Below are 16,788 nucleotides of genomic sequence, written 5' to 3'. Positions count from 1 at the left end.
GGAAATTGTGATGGGGGCACGTTCTTCTCCCAGCTGGAGCAGTAGAGTCCAGCATACACACACACACACATATAAATAACATCTAAGTATCTGTCTATATGGAAATTATACATGAGAAACATGATAGTGAAGAAACATGATACTTGTCATTTTGCTTTGGACTGGTAAAAATAGATGAAAATTGGTTGGACTGTTTTGTGGGGGGGGAATAGGTAGATCTGAATGTAGTTGTAATACAGTACAATCTGTTGACTATTAGAAGAAAGCACTAATAAGAAATGCTTCTGTGCAGTCAGTTTTCTCACACTATTTTGTTTCCTGAGTTTTGGAAATACTAATTTCATTTCCGCAAATCATGAAGCAAAAACATCTCATGGAAAAACACAAATTCAAACGTTGTACAAATACATGGATGCAAAAATAAGTCCCTGGGTCCAAATACATGGCTTCGCTGTCAAGCAGAGGTGGTTTTAATCCTTTAAATGTTGAATAGTTCTTTCTATGATGGTTTGAAACTGCTTCCATGGTTATTGGTTCTCAGCAACTTCTGGGATGAATATCTGGAGAACATCTTTAAAAGAGGATGGGGAGAAGGAAGCAGTATCTCAGAATCACCATACTGTGGTCCTTAGCTTGTTGACCACGTGTTATGTACACATCTAGGTCAAGCTCTTCAGAACTGACAAGGAATCATTAGTTCCTTTTGAAAACTCTGGCCCTAATGTCATTCACCCAGGTTCACCTTTTGTTTGACCAGTGAAAATTATCTGACCTTCCATGGGGTAACCATTTCATTAAATCATCATAATTTAATCTTATAATATTTCTACTGTCAGCCTCAACTTTTTACCAGTTTTTAACAATTATTTGCATTTTTACTTTTAGAACTGTTTAATACTGAAAATATCACATTTGCCTCTCTCTCTGTAAGCATAACAAATGATAAATTATGGAATCAAACATCTCCATTTATTTTCAAATCATCTCTTTCATGTACCTTTAGACATTTATAAATACATACAGTATAATAGATTTGACTGAAAAATTAAATACAATAAATCGGGTGTCAGACATATGGCCTACTGGTCAGATCTAGCCTGCAGAGCCTGTCATGAAGCCTCTGGTACTGTCTCTGGGTCTGAATTGACCTGGACTGGCCAAGTAGTCAGGGCCTGGGATGTGTGCCGCGTGCAGTGCATGTTCAGGTCACTCTGGGAAGCGGACAGGCATCACATACTGCATTGGTCCCAGCCCAGCTGGAGCAGGCACCACAATCTGTGTAGTCCTAGATCAGTTGCTGGGGGTGCCATGTGCAGTATGGATCTTGGAGTGGCCAGAACAGGTGCTGAGAGTGGCACAGTACTGCTGGGGTAGGTACCGTGTGTAGCACAGTGCCTGCTCCAGCTGATCTGGGATCTGCTGTACACACAGCATCTACTCTGGCTAGACTGCACCACCTGGGTCTCCTATTCTGGCTGCTCTGGGATTCCACGCCACACATTGTGTCTGCCCCGGTTACTCTGGGACACATGCAACATGGATCTCAGAGAGAGTGCCATAGACCCTGGATCTGGCATGGGATGAGGCAGGAAGGATCTGGTGTCCTTGGGCCCATTGGTCCAGTCCAGCCTGCGAACTGGCCTTACATCACTCATCCAGCCCAGATGAGTTTAAATGTTTCTCTGACCCGGCAACTTTACATCCTTAGGCATTAATCTTTGTTAATTTCAGAACGCACTATGCTCCCTATGAATTTCTAAGCCTATCCTTTTCTGCTTTACATTCTGCCTTGTTTTCTGAACGAGCAGATATCCAATTCAAGAAAGCACCTTACCCAGAGTTTCCATTGGTACAAAGAGAGAGGGCAGGCAAGCATAAGACTGATCAAGAAATTCTATGCTGTCTTCCATATGGTGATATTGTTTAGATTAAAGGTCCAACTTCTCAAGGATTTTTACATTTCTAACTAAATGAATGTGCAGCTGAGTGTCATCATATGGGTATGCTTTTCAAACCATACAGCAATTGAGATATTATCATGTTAACTGCATCCTTGAAAATATGGAAACCAAATGTGAACTTCATTACTATGATCTAATTACATCCTCTTTCTCAGATGGTTTCCTTAATAACTTAAAAGTTATTGACGCGTTCCTCATATGCTGTAGTATTTATGCATGTATGTTGGATAAGTGTCTCAGTGCATTAAGTTGATGGTGGCTTCACTTTTTATTATTTGGCTTCTTTCAAAGCCTTGTCTGTTTTTGGATCAGTAAGGGCAGTAAAGGAGAGAAATGCAGCATGCGTACATTATTCATGTATCACGGAGACCATAACAGTCTGCAAAGGTTTTAAATGGCCTGTCCCGCACAGCAGGCAGCAGGACTGAATGGTACCTAACATCACCTACTTTTACACTTGACAGAGAATAAAAGGCAATGTACATTAGTAGCCTTTAAGATGTGTAAACAAAATTGCATATTTGTTTAAAAAATGTGAAAGCAGATATTGATTGAATGGAATTAGAGTGCCTTGGGCTTTAAAAGACAGGACACGTTGCTCCAGATCAATAATAGATTTTATGCTTCTGACCTAAAAAAAGTACCACTGCCATATAATTTAAAAGCAAGAAGCTCCTTGTTTATCTGGTTTAAGTGTTAATATTTGATTGTGCAGTCCTTACATATCTATTATATCATCTGTGACCAACTTCCTTTCTGCTAAAAAATATCTGTAGTAGTATGAGGATTTGCTGATGTGTAGCATCAGTTGTTGATACCATTGCTTTTGCATAATGCAAGGTCTTAGGCTGGGGCAAATGTCTATGTCTATTCTCTATAACTGAAGGTAAAATGATGCATTCTAGAGAATTTTTAAACAAATCAATACAGGAAGTATTTTTTGTCTGTATTGTATATGCCTACATTTTAATTCAGATTAATTAGCACAAGATTCATGCATTTTATTTTCCCTAAAAATTAATTACTCTGGGTTATATCTTAAATTACATTTCTTTTGGGTAACTCATAACAGAGACAGACCTGTTGCTTCTCAGCTTATTTTAGTAAAGAACATTATCTGAATACTTATTTCCTTTGGCTACTAGGGAGAGAGAATTTTTTCCCTGCTTAAAGGTGTATAAGTTTGCTAGCTTTCTAACACAACACAGTGAAGCTATCCATTATTATGATTGCTTTGTTTACAAGTGTACATAGTACAAAGGCTTCGCCTTTAATTTTATGGCAGGGTAAAATAGCTAATCTGTTTTGACATGCTATCTAAATGGCACTCAAATCAGTATACGGACTAACTCATCCATAAGTCATTTCTTTTATACACATGTACTGGTGTGTCCAAGAAAAAGAGTTATATTGGCTGCAAGAGTTTGAATAATAATGGTCATTAATATGGCGAATTGAGGGTCACCACATTCATCCCACATATCAAATCCCCTTTCAATGAGATCAGTTCCATCAGCTGTCAGATTCCATTAAATATATCCTCCAGACCTACTGACCAGCTGACAGTAGAGAAACTCAAAACCATACACCCACTATTAGCATTATAAAATGTGAAATCAGCTGGAAGGAATGATAGCAGAACTGAAAACAAAATAGATGAAAATCTGTAATGCCCTTGTGTCTTCCTAAGCAGAAGCCCCAAAGAGTTAAAATACACCCATAAAATACTGAGGTAAAAACAAAGGTTGTCACATTGTTTTCTTCATAACCTATAATGATTCTTTTACCTTTTGTTAATGCAAGATTTGCATAAATGTTTCATGAGGTTAATACAATGCATAAACTGAACAGTTTATTAAGCAACATCTGTGCTGTTTTCTCAGATAATGCGGTGTTGTTTCCAAGTCACTGAAATATAACCTATCATAAGGTTTTGGTTGTTAAAATACTTGTTTTGCAAGGGCTGTGATCACATCTGACATTTTTAGCAGATGCCATAGTAATACAAAAGAATTCCTTAATACAACAATATGTGTTAGCTAGAACCCAGAAATAAATGTATATTGTTCTGCTGCAGTGGTGTAGTTTTAATGTGGTGCATAAGACATTGGAGCGTATTTTTGATGATCATCTTTTGGATAAATATATTGTTTGTTTTAAAACTTGTGCAGTTCCCCATAGTACTCTCCTCAAGTGAGACCATGTCATTGTTTACTATTTCTGACCTATCATAAAGTCTTCTTATAGTTTTTTTTTAATATAAATATTATTTATAGAACATAGTAGCCCAAAGGATTTTTGCTACAATTTTATCATGGTATTGGCTCCATATGGGATTCTTTAAGACAAAAAAAGTTATGAGACCAATAATTTTTAATGAAACTTGGCTTAGCTCTTTAAGCAGGTCATGCAGATAAAAAGTGGGCACATGAGTTCTGAAACCATATTCTTCCTATTTTCCTGGCAGGGATTAAAGAAAATGTAGTTTCAATTAAATCAGAGCTTAATGGAGATATGTTTTATATTATTGATTCTGCAAGCAATAATTTGAGCAGTTTCCTTCTCACCATATGTCTAAGTTGCTCTTCACTGGAAAATGTAGAATTGCTACTTTTACAATATGGATTTCTACCTTACTAACTATGCAGCACTCACACTCTCTCCTCCCTTCTTTTTTTTCTACTTTTTGATTACTTCCTTGAAATAATTTAAGATTTTGCTTGTAAGACAACTTAAAAATAAAGGGGTGGTGCTTATATTTTGCTGAAATCTATTAGATTTTTCCCATTAACATTGATAGCATTGCATTTCAGCCAAAGTTAGGAAAAAACGTTTTATATTGGAAACTATATATTTCGGTTCATATAAGAGATCCTAGTCTACAAGTTAGTGTACTCATAGTCTATGATAAGCCCAATTCTGTTGTCTGTATACCAAAATCTCCCACTGATGACTGCTTGTGTTAATTAAAGATCATATGGCAGTTTCTATGAGAGTATGCATGGTAACCTGGAACCCCAGCTAAATCCCAGGTTGGATAATTATGTTCTGTCTATCTAATGCCTCCTTGCCCTTTCATATGAGTGTAGCATTGTTCATTGTTTATGCCCTCCATTGGGCGCATCTGCATGAGACGCTACTGCGCATTTATTTAGTATTGTATTAGCAAGTACTAAATAAATGAGCAGTAACTAGAGTTACTGCACAGTAGTGTCAGTAAACATCTTTTAAGTGATGCTACCATGCAGTAGCCTGATAATACTGTGCAGTAATGTATTAGCACTGTCCATGCTGTAATGTGCTACCGCGCAGTATTTTTTAGCTACCGCACAGTCAGTGTCTCGTGCCAACGCATTGTGTAGTATTATTTTGTGCTTTTAAGCAGTTGCCTCATGAAAGGCTAGATCAGGAAATATCTACAGAAAAAGTTCATGCAGTGACATCAGAGGTGAAGCATTGCACCTGTTTGAAAGCAGAGCACAACAAAAACTGTAGTGAACAAAACCTGAAGCTCTTCCTACTCTAACACAAGAAGTAAAACAATGTATTGAATCAAAATGAGAGATCTGGGTAGGCATAATGGCACAATTACCCAATTTGGAATTTGGTTAGAATGCCATCATTACACAGTGTGGACTCTGGATACATAAGGACTGCAAGATCAGGACCCGTATAATGAAGGCATCATTTATATACTCCCATGCCACAAAAATATGCTGTTACCCCTGAGTTGAAAAGTACAGCTGCTTATTAAAAGTTGGACTGCTGTAACAATTGTGTAACCAACCAGAGCTGGTTGAAAAATGTGGAAATGATTTTTTGTGAAATTTTGAAGTTGCTTCTATTTTGCAAGTTGAAGAGGGATCCTTTTTGTACTTTTGTCACTGTTTTAAGCAATATTTATAAAATTTCAATCAATTGTGTTTTGAATTATTTCTTTAAAAACAAATATTTAATAAACACAAAGTTATAAGGAATCATGATTTCCAGGACAATAAAAATGTAGTGGTTTTGAAAATTAATTCAAGAAACAATGTGGTAGAAGTTTCATGAAAAACTCTAAACATTTTACTGATGTCAAAAAAAATTTATAAAAATTGAATTATTATTATTTTTTTTAATTAAGAAAAATTTTGGCCAAAACATCAAGCAAGCAGTTTTGACCAGTGGTGTTTGTGAATTACTATCATGTTGGTTAGAGGACAAGTTTTATTCCCAGTCCTAGCACGACATTAAAATTAATATTAAGATTACCACAGCAGCTAAAAGTTGTGGATATAAAGAAAAGCTCCTATTATGGTACATTGTATTTGTCTTTTGTGAAGGTTGCAACCAGGGTTGCAAAAGTTGAATACCTCTGGCAGGGGTCATTTGCTTTTCATTCCAGTGGTTATTGTTCATCCTCTTTTAATAATTAAAATGCAAAGAATATCAGCCAAAACCAACAACCACAAGCTAATCTATTATATACATATACAGACCAAAAAAAATCCTGAATCACTTAAAATCAAAGTGTAAGATAAATACAGCTAGATAAGAGAATATAAGGGAAAAATAACATTGGTTAGTATGATAGGCTGTATGGATGGTTGTTGATTTTGGCTGATATGCAAATAAAAGAATATCAGCGGACGTCGACCACACTGGAGAGCCCCCTGCGCTCCTGTGGGATGCTCCATCTGCCCCACCATTTCAGCATTCATGAGCCACCTGGTACCTTGAGGTATGTAGAAAAAACATTTAAAGCCGTGTCTATGTCTGAATCTCCAAATCTTTCCGAATCTCTCTGAAGCAATTTGGAGGGTTCTGATTCGATTTGGAGAGATTAAAAGGTCTCCTGATTTGATTTGGATTCAGAGATTCAGCCATTGAATCGGGTTGAATCTCCGCTGAATCAAACCAGGGACTGAAGCTTTTGTACCAAGCACCCTGTTTTTTTTTCTTTTTTTGCAAAATAGCTGCTTTTCTTACATACCCAGCACTGCACTCTTTGTGCTAGACACCTCTTTATTATATCAGTAACCAGAAAAGAGTCTCTAGAACCTTTCAAGATCTGTACATGGGTGAACCTTTTTGCTGATATGGATCTTCTCTGAGGATTATCTTCAAGTCAGGAATTTCCTTAGAGCTGTCTGAAAAATGTTTGGGTTTTTTACATTTTCTGTTAAAAAGGAATAATGAATGAGTTTTTTTTACTTATTTTTTTTACTTTACTTTGTAAGTCTCACTTCAAAGTACTGGCCCAGCTCAGACCTGTGTAACTTGCAATGATTTCTTATAACTCACAAAAAGGTGCAGGTGGAGATAACAGGCAAAATTAGTAGGTCTTATTAAAACTGTGAATGGTTTCCAGCGCTGGGGGGGAGGCGGGGGTGGGGAGGCTTTCTTGGCAGGTCCACAAGGGTGGGCTTACAAGTCTACAGGAAAGTAGTCAGATGGTGGCGGGGGCAAAATTGCTTTGTCAGGGTTAGGTGGGGTTAAAACAGCCCAGCCATGGTGCTGTGACAAGTGGATGGGCTTTCCCAGCCCCAGGATTGTGCTGTGAATGCATATAGGCATGTTAGGCCACATTAACTCATTTTAGATCAGGGTAACCCAGACTGATCTAAAGTTAGCTCACCTCTGAGGTGAGCTAACTTTAGATTGAGCATGCCATTTTTATGGCGATTGAAGCCCTGTGAATGCCTGTATGCTCAGCCATTTAGATTGCCCTAAACTCCGTAAATGTAAATGTTTTTTCAACATACTTGTGCTATGTTTTAGACGATTCCTTTTTTCCAGCAAAATAAATGAGATAAAGTGAATGATAAATTGAATCCTTCCTTGCACAGAGGTTAAAATGAGCATTTTACATTCGTTTCTTTAAAGTGTGTGTGTATGTGTGTGCATGTGTATGTGTTGTGGAGGGTTCCAATAAGAAGAATATGCGTTCTAATGCTTCCCGGGACACGCTGACAAATAATATGGCATTTCCAAGGTGCAGATTAAAGAAGTTTTCTCTGTTCCAGCACCGTGGGATTTATTTTCAAATGACCTTATTATTAATCCAGGTAGCTAGCTACATGTAAATATTATTTCTTTTATTAGAGTACTTTTCATTCACAAAATAAATGAACAAATGCTCACAGTTTTCTTAGTAGGCCTTGTCCAAAGCCTTGTCAAAATCAGTGTGAGTTTTTCCAGTAAATTCAGGTGTGTGTCAGGCCCTGTATTTCTACTAGACCCAACTACAGACAAATGAATCAGAAAGTGTCTGCTAGTAACATGTGATTAATGAAAGAAGTCCCATTCTGAAATAGGTTTTCTTTTAAACAACATTAGAACTCCATTTATGCTAATCCAAACTTTAAATCCATTCCATATTCCAGTACAAACCTTTGAATTCTCTTTATGAAGAGCAAGCACAATTTGCATCCAAGGTCTCATGTAAAGATTAGAGTAAAGAATGTGACCTGCCTACTTATAATTTATGAACAGTTCAGCTAAACTACATTTCTGAATTTTAAAGCAAATTCGGCAATATAATAATTGTATCTATTCATGCTATTTGTAATTTCCAAGTGGTAAATCATCATTTGTAAGAAATGCGCTCAATCAAGGAAGAAAAAGACATATAATTATGTCGTTTATAATGAATTCTGAAGGAAACAAAGACTTTAAGAAGGAAAACTCTGGAGAAAACCAAGGAATAAAATCCAGCCCAATAATATGGGTTGCTCCTAAAATGCATAACTGATCAAACATTTGCATTTATAATATGAAACTCAGTATCAGATAATTCAGCAAGGGAACTGTCAAAACTTAGGAGTCTAGGCAAACAAGGCCTGACTTATATTAGATAAATTACACACTCTTTTATACTTCGACAAGCATCAATGGTATCAACTTTTTTGACAAATAGCTCTCTCCTGGGTGCTAGTTTCGAGCATCTCTGCTAATCTTCATCTTTTGAAATGTCCAAAGGATTAAAATCATGTGTCAATAACAGTGGCCTCTCACCTTTATATGGAAGATACCGCAGTCCCTTTCTAATAGCTAGGTCTGTAATGTAGGATGAGATGCGTAAATGCTAAGAAACCACTGTGGCATCCTCATTGCAGAAATTTGTGGATTCAGGAAAGATGCTCTCTTACTGTAGGACTTTTGAATAGTCGATATTGTCTGGGAGAATTGGGTATAGAATCCTTTACATTTTGCTTTGGTTTTGCAAACAGCACTGATTGCAAAGTCACATATCCTTCACATAACGTAAATAAGAAAGGAAGGACAAAATAATGTGCATTGGTTTGCTATTGAAATTTCTGTCTGCTTTCTAGATTTATTGGGCATGGAATTAGTTTTACTGCAGGCAGCTTCAGAAAATGCACTAATTAATCTTTATTCTTACCACAAAGATAATATATATTAGGCCTAACTCCTTCCACCTTGGTGTAAATCAGGAATGATTTGAAGGTGATGGAATTACACCAGTGTAAAACTAGAGAAAGAATTATCAGCCTGCATGTATGCATATGAGAGTAATGATGACAGAGGGTGAATAATAGACAAGACAGGAATAACACTTTAAAACCAAGGTAGCTTACTTTGGTGAAGCTGAATCTGGCATAAATGTTGTACCTATTCAATCTTAACCTGCAGTAAATGAGTCTAGGCTGCAGTAGTTTCCCTGTTTCATTCAGGGGTAATTTAATGGGGGTTAGGGCATAGATAGTGTAAGAGGGTAATGTGTGAAAAAGGAAAATCAAAAAAAAGAAAACCCTTGAGTCTTGTCGCGCCTTGATGGGAGAAAAATTTATAAGTTATCACACGGAGGACTCCTATTGGTGTTTACACATGCTATATTCTCTTTCTTTCTTTCTTTTACACATCTTTGCCCACATCAGGTCAAAACAGAAAGAAGAAAAAACCTTGCGTGCTATGGCTCAGATTCTTTCAACAGATAAGCAAAGTCCCAAATAGATTGCCTAGTCTCAGCCTTTGTAGGGAGGGGTTACTCTTGCCCCCTCTCTGTTCTTCTTTAGTGATACATCTCTCTGCCATTTGTAAAGTCTCTCAACTTACAAATAACCCAGTTCCTTTCGTCTGGGTGCAAAATGTCCCCTCTGTCCACCTTCAGCTCAGTTGGCAGTCACTGGGCTTCTCACCCTACGTGCTGACTCTCCTTCATTCCGTGCTTCTGCACGAATCACTCCGATTGTCACTTTACCTGAACTCACGGTTTCCTGTCCGGGGGAAGAGTCAGTCTTTCCTGCTTACTTATCAGCAAGTTGTTTCCGGTGAGTCATTGCTTCATTACTCTTCCCTGCAGGTGCAGTTAGGTGTCACTGCCTCCGTCTGATGACATCATCGTTTCTCTGACCACTCCGCAGCAGCTGCGGTAAGTAGCGTTTCCTTATACCATAAGTAACAGGAGGATGGCCTCCCTGTTACATACCTCCCCCTTCAGTTAAAAGTCCAAATATTACATTTCTGTTATTCTTCTATTATCCACCTCACATAGCTACCTCTGGTGTCGCCAGGCATGTGATCTCTTTAGGGTCTAAAGATTGTGACAGAAAGTCAGCTGCTATGTTCTTCTTCCCAGCTTGGTGTTCTACCAAAAAATAGAATGGTTGTAATGTGAGAGCGTAAGGTATTAGTTGGGCGTTATCAGTTTTAGCTGTCTGCAGCCATTTGGGGGGTGCGTGATCAGTAATTAATATGAATTTTTGCCCCAACAAATAATAACGAAGAAGTTCCGCCCCCATCTTATGGCTAAGCATTCTATTTCTATCGCAGAATAGCGTGTTTCTGGTTCACACAATTTTTTGCTCACATATGCTGTATGCCTTTCCTCCCCCTGAAATGGTACTGCCCCTAACACCTTCCCTGAAGAGTCAGTTGTAAATAAAAAGTCTCTTGAAACTTAGGGGTATATAAAACAGGTTCTTTACAAAGCAGCTGTTTAATTATGTCAAACGCTCTCAGGGCTTGCTTTGTCCACTGCAGCTGTCTGGGCTTACCCCTCGTCATATCTGTCAGAGGTGATACTACCTCTGAAAACTTCTTGATAAACCTGCAATAACAATTAACAAAGCCTAAAAATGATCTAAATTGCTTCAGCGTCTTGGGTAACATATCTACGTACAGCCTCCACTTTGTCTGCTACAGGCTTTATGTATCCCTGCCCCACTTGGAACCCAAGATATTGAGTTTCCTGTTGGCCCAAGCTACATTTCTTTGGATTTGCAGTTGGTCCTACATCCCTTGGTTCCTTTAAAATGACAATGTGGTTCCCTGTCAGCAGAGAAGATTATGATATCATTAATATATGCAGCTGCATACATTTGATGTGAGGCCAACGTCCTGTCCATTAAATACTGAAATGATGCTGCTGCACCATGCAGCCCAAATGGCATTCTGTTGAATTGAAATAACCCCCACGGCATACCAAATGCTATTTTTTCTTTATCCATTGGGTCATTGGAATTTGCCAGTAACACTTCGTAAGGTCTAGCATTGAAAAGTATTTGACCTGACCCATTTTCTCTAGCATCTCCTCAACTCGTGGCATCAGAAACATGTCAAATATGGCTACCTTGTTTACTTTCCTGAAGTCTACGCACACCCTAATATTTCCATCTGGCTTAGGCACAACAATGAGGGGGGCCCTTCAGGGGCTACGGGGTTCTTCTATTCTGTCTAACTGTAACATCTATGTAACTTCTTGTTTAACGGCTTGCCATAAATGATGAGGCAACTGCCTCCAGTGATGCTTTGCTAAATACATCTGGGAACTCTTGTACCAGTCATTCTGACTCTTGCTTCTGAATACCCGAGAGTGTCTTTCCTATCTTAGGCTCTCCGTTTGTAGATTCTGATAATATAGGGTCACCCACATTATCCAAATCCTCTGAAGAAGACCTCCTGCAAGAAAGACCTCCTTGCATCAGTCATGCATCTCTTTCATTCAACTTCTTCAAAAAATTAACATGGTAATTCTGTTTTCTTCTTACTGGGCTAGTTCATTGGACCTTATAGTTCACTGGTCCTAGCTTTTTAGTGATTTGGAATGGCCCCTGCCAATGTGCCAACAATTTGAGGCTATTATCAGGTGGCATGACTAGTACCTCATCTCCTTCTGGTAGCTCTCTATCTTTTGCATGGGTGCCGTGTGTCTGTTTCTGTCTCTGTTGACAGCATTCTAAGTTTTCCTGAGCTACTGTTCACACCATCTCTAATTTTTCATGGAAGTCCTGCATCAAACGTGGTTGTCTCCCTTCACCTGTCAGTCCCTCCAACTAACCTTCACAAATAACATCAAGTGATCCCCTAGGCTTATGTCCGTAGACTAATTCAAAAGGGGCGCAACCAGTAGAGGCTTGTGGAGCCTGTCTAATGGAAAACAACAATGAGGAATTATGGATTCCCATTCTCTTGGGTCCCCTTGAATACAGATTCTTATCATCCCCCTAAGCGTCCAGTTAATCTGTTCAGCTAGACCGGGGTAGGCAACATTTTTTGGCCGGAGTGCTGAAAAAAACCACAGTGTCTACCTTGGAAGGTGCCGGAGTGCCAACATGCCAGAGCCCAGGGCAGCTGTTTGCAGCCTCACGGGTGAAGCCAGCCCACAGAGCCTGGTCCATTTTCAGCAGGGCTTGCAGCCTCCCAGCCGCCTGCTGGGAGTATCCTGGGCTCCATTGCTGGCAGCGGTATGCCAAGCAAAATGGCCTTGTGTGCCATGCTCGGCAAGTGTGCCAGGGGTTGCTGACCCCTGAACTAGACCATCCATCTGGGGGTGATAAATGGAGGTTCTTAGCTGTTTTATCTTCAGGGTCTGGCAAATACCTTGTAAAACTCCTGACATAAATGACTTTCCTTGATCTGTTAAGTGTTCTTGAGGAAGACCCACTCTTGCTACCCATTTTACCAACTTCTCTGCTACTTTGGGGGCTGCAATAGTCTTCAGTGGGATGGCCTCTGGGAACCTCATGGTATAATCTGCTATTACCAGGACATATTGCTAGCCTGCACTACTTCTTGGAAAAGGGCCCATGATGTTTAATGTGATTCTATCAAAAGATCTTGTTATGATAGGCATTGATACCAGCAGTCCTTTCATGGGTGTATACCCTGACACACTCTGACACTCAGGACATTCCTTATAAAACTTTTCTACAATCTTGTAGAAAATCCTGGCCAAAACATTCTCTGTTTTAATCTAGCTTCAGTCTTATCTAGGCTTAAATGAATGCCCATGGGAAGTGTATGGGCTACTTTCAATATTTGCATCCAATACTGCCTGAGCACCAGAATTTGTAAAATGTTGTCCTCGCCTTTACCCTTGTCTATTCTATATAAAATGTCATCTCTCATGTCAAAGCGTGATGTTGTATCTGCTAACCCAGGGTTGAGTACTTCCTCCTGTCTCCTGGCTAGGCCTTCTTCAGAGACGTTCAAAATAATGGTGTCTGCTCTTGGTGTTCTCTGAAGTGCCCACCTCCAATGATAGCTTCAAGGTCTATCTCCTCCTCTTCTCTCTGTTCCTCTCCTTGGGGTCCCATCCCCACAAAGACTCCATCTACTTGTCTTAAATATTCTCGCGCTTTTAACTCACTCATAGCTTTCACTACTGCTTCTTTCAAATGGGGCCAATCTGTTCCTAAAAGCATAGGACAAGGAAGTGACTTGGCTAGTCCCACTGCTGTCTCCTTGGTCTGACCCAGCACTGTTAGACTTAATTTCTTTTTGTAAGGCTCCTCAACTTACAAATAACCTAGTTATCTTAGTCTGGGTGCAAAATGTTCCCTCCATCTGCCTTCAGCTCAGTCAGCAGTCACTGAGCTTCTCACCCTATGTGCCGATTCTCCTTCACTCCATGCCTCTGCACAAGTCACTCTGGTCATGCTCTACCAGAAGTTGTGTTTCACTTTCTGGGGGAAGATCCAGTCTTTTCTGCTTACTTATTAGCGAGTCATTTCCGGTGAGTTATTGCTTCATTACTCTCCCCCGCAGGTGCAGTTAACATTGCTACCACCATCTGATGACATCATCATTTCTCTGGACACTCCACAGCAGTTGTGGTAAGTATCATTTCCTTATTCCATAAGTAACAGAAGGATGGCCTCCCTGTTACAGGCAGACAAAACAGTTACACCACTTTTAAAGAGGTTGATGGGAAGACTTAAGGTGTGCAGATGAACCCAACATAATTGTTTTAATATGAGTGGAGCATACCAAAAAAACAGTTACAGCAGATCAGCTGTAAGTTACTGACAGTAAGTTGTCTGCTCTTTAAAATGGTACATTTCTCCATGCCCTTAGTCTTGCTTTTGGGGGTAGTTGGATTTCCTGTTTAGGGTAACTTTGTTGAAGTCAAGTACATCACTTTCTTCTTCCTTCCCTTCCTTGTGCATTAAATTCATACAATAGATTCAGACTTCATTTTGCAGCAAAAAGCATATGTGTAGTCTGTTCTTATTGTTTGCAGGTAAAGTCAAGTCACAAATGACTGTGTGTATACATGTGGGTGTCTGTGTGGTTTCTTTTTGGGAAGTTGGTGTAGGAGCAATGCTTTGGTTAAGCTGCTTTTATTGTATGGTAGTACTTAGGGGCTGGCTGCATGCACATGATTATCATAGTACTCTGGAACTTAGGAAACCTGGGTTTAGTTTCTTGCTCTGCCATCAGTTTCTTCTGTGATCTTGAGCAAGTAACTTGTACTCTCCCATTGTCTCTGTTCCTTTAGAAAATGAGATTAATAGTATTTTCTATCTCACAGGGGTGTTGGGAGGACAAACCCTTCTGAGACATTTAGATGTTATCATCATTATGGGGGCCATATGTAAAGGAGAGATTGACTCAAAGTACTGGGCTGGGATTTTATTTCAGTTTTAATACAGTATTACAGAACACACTGATTTCAAAGGCATATATCCCTAATATAAAGGCTAATGGCCTGCATGTTTTGCTTTTGACTTTAGTGGGGGAAGGTTTCATGCTACAGGTATAATGTCTCTCTGGGTATGTTTTAACTCAGTGATAAAAGAGCATTCTGATTACTTTATCAGTTGGAAGCAACTTATTAGACTAAAGCAACCCTAGCAAACCTGTTTCTGCTTGCGGGCCTAATTCTGATCTGCCTTATGGAGGATTCACATGGCTTTGCTTTGACCCCTTTTTCTGGTTTGACTTCGGTGAAATTATTCCTGTTTTCCACTTGTTATTCTGGTATTATTATTGCCAAAGCCTGCAAATTCTTTTTAAGTCATCATTCAGGCCTGAATTAGAGAAAAGTGCTATCACCACAACTGCTGTTGCTGCTGTTTTGCTAATGTTATTGCAGTACTGCTTGTCAAAAAAATAATCCCCAAAAATACTGTATTGTCAGTTTTGGCTGCCATCCTGAAAAAACAATGCACGTTGTCAAAAAAAAAATGACAGCTGGTCTATCTTCATCTCCTGATGAACATAATTAAAAAACCAAGAACAACTACCATATTGAATACAAGAGTAAAAAACTTGCACAATAGACAACAAGATTCTGTCCAATGACTAACTTGATCCTTAAGTTCAAAACATATCCTTTAGCCTGGAGGTTCCCAAGCTATGGGAAGTACCAAATTTGAGTTGCTTGATAAGCTGGTAACTCACTGGTGAGCTGACAAGAGTTAGCTAGTTATGGGGTATTGATTCTTCTTACTGTTTTCATTTGCTAAATTGCATTAAAACCTAGGTAAAATGTATTGAACAGTCTTTCATGTAAACAAATAGGAAGGGAAACTGCAGCTCTGAGAGAGAGCAAATGTATAAGGGAACATGATTATTTTTTCAGTTTAACCTAAACTGTGCATTGGAGCGTGTGCTAGAGACCTAGGGGGAAGATTTTTGCTGATCCCTTACTTGCATATTTTGTCATTTCTAAGAGGAAAGCCCAAAGTTAACCCCATTCTGATGCATTTTCAGAGGAACCCTTTGTGACTGGGAGAATTCCTGTTGTATTGTGGAAGAGTATGTGTCCAGGGACAGATAAAACAGTGAGCAGTAGAAGGTTTAGATTTCAGCTTAGTGAAACCAGGGTTGTGTACCGTCTTTGCAATTGGTTGTGTATCAAAGTCTTTCTGCTTGGCACAAACCATAGTACTCATAGCCTTGGTGTTCAGCTTTTTGTATATTCTCCCATTAAGCAGAAAGTCCCTTCAAGGTCGCTGTTCTGGTATAATGAATGCCATCTTCAGCACTGGCCCTGTGTCCCTGAAAATCCTATTTCTTTTTTTGAGCATAACTTCTCATGATAGTTCAGTTGAACCACTAGAGCTACGAAATTGACAGTGAGTAGAGAGGCTGTTTCTGTAGGAAACAAAACTTCAAAAGAGCAAGAAACTTCAAAACTTCAAGAAACAACAAGAGTGGCTGTGGCTAAATCTTCTCAGAACTAAATGAAAAACATATTTCTGTGACTTGGATTTTCTTCAATAGCTCTTTATAGAGCTGTAGTGCATCCACTTCCCTTGCACAAACATAAACCAACACATGCCAAGCCACTCATCCCATTAAGTTATTTCTCTTAAAAGTGTGGAAAGGAAGAGAAATTATTTTTGTTCTGGAATGTTTAAGTGGCTTTTGGTCAGCTTGGAAGTATGGGCCACATAAATATCTGGATAGATAAAATGAACAGTAACACAACTTCAGGTATTGATGGCCCTTGCCTTACACCCCATTACACCTCTTTCGTTAAACAAATTTTTATAAGACCTGTTGTAGAGTTATATGGAGCCACAGAACTTAGAGCAGTTGGTCCCACCTGTGTGCATTGTATTACAGCCCAAACAATGTGCCACACAATTGT

General features: G+C 39.1%; 1 long non-coding RNA gene across 1 annotated transcript in view; it reads left to right on the top strand.

The window, feature by feature from the left end:
• LOC149857239 (uncharacterized) overlaps positions 1-16,788 on the top strand; it is a 107,489-nt gene that overhangs the window by 83,097 nt on the left and 7,604 nt on the right. Inside the window, exons 3-4 of the long non-coding RNA XR_016444168.1 lie at positions 10,270-10,338; positions 13,956-14,023. This is a non-coding gene — a long non-coding RNA (uncharacterized LOC149857239). The remainder of the gene's footprint in view (positions 1-10,269; positions 10,339-13,955; positions 14,024-16,788) is intronic.

The sequence above is a fragment of the Crocodylus siamensis genome, chromosome 9 (assembly GCF_052110815.1).
Source record: "Crocodylus siamensis isolate JL-2025a chromosome 9, ASM5211081v1, whole genome shotgun sequence".
In the NCBI taxonomy this organism is placed as follows: domain Eukaryota; kingdom Metazoa; phylum Chordata; order Crocodylia; family Crocodylidae; genus Crocodylus; species Crocodylus siamensis.
This window is presented reverse-complemented; position numbering and strand designations above follow the sequence as displayed.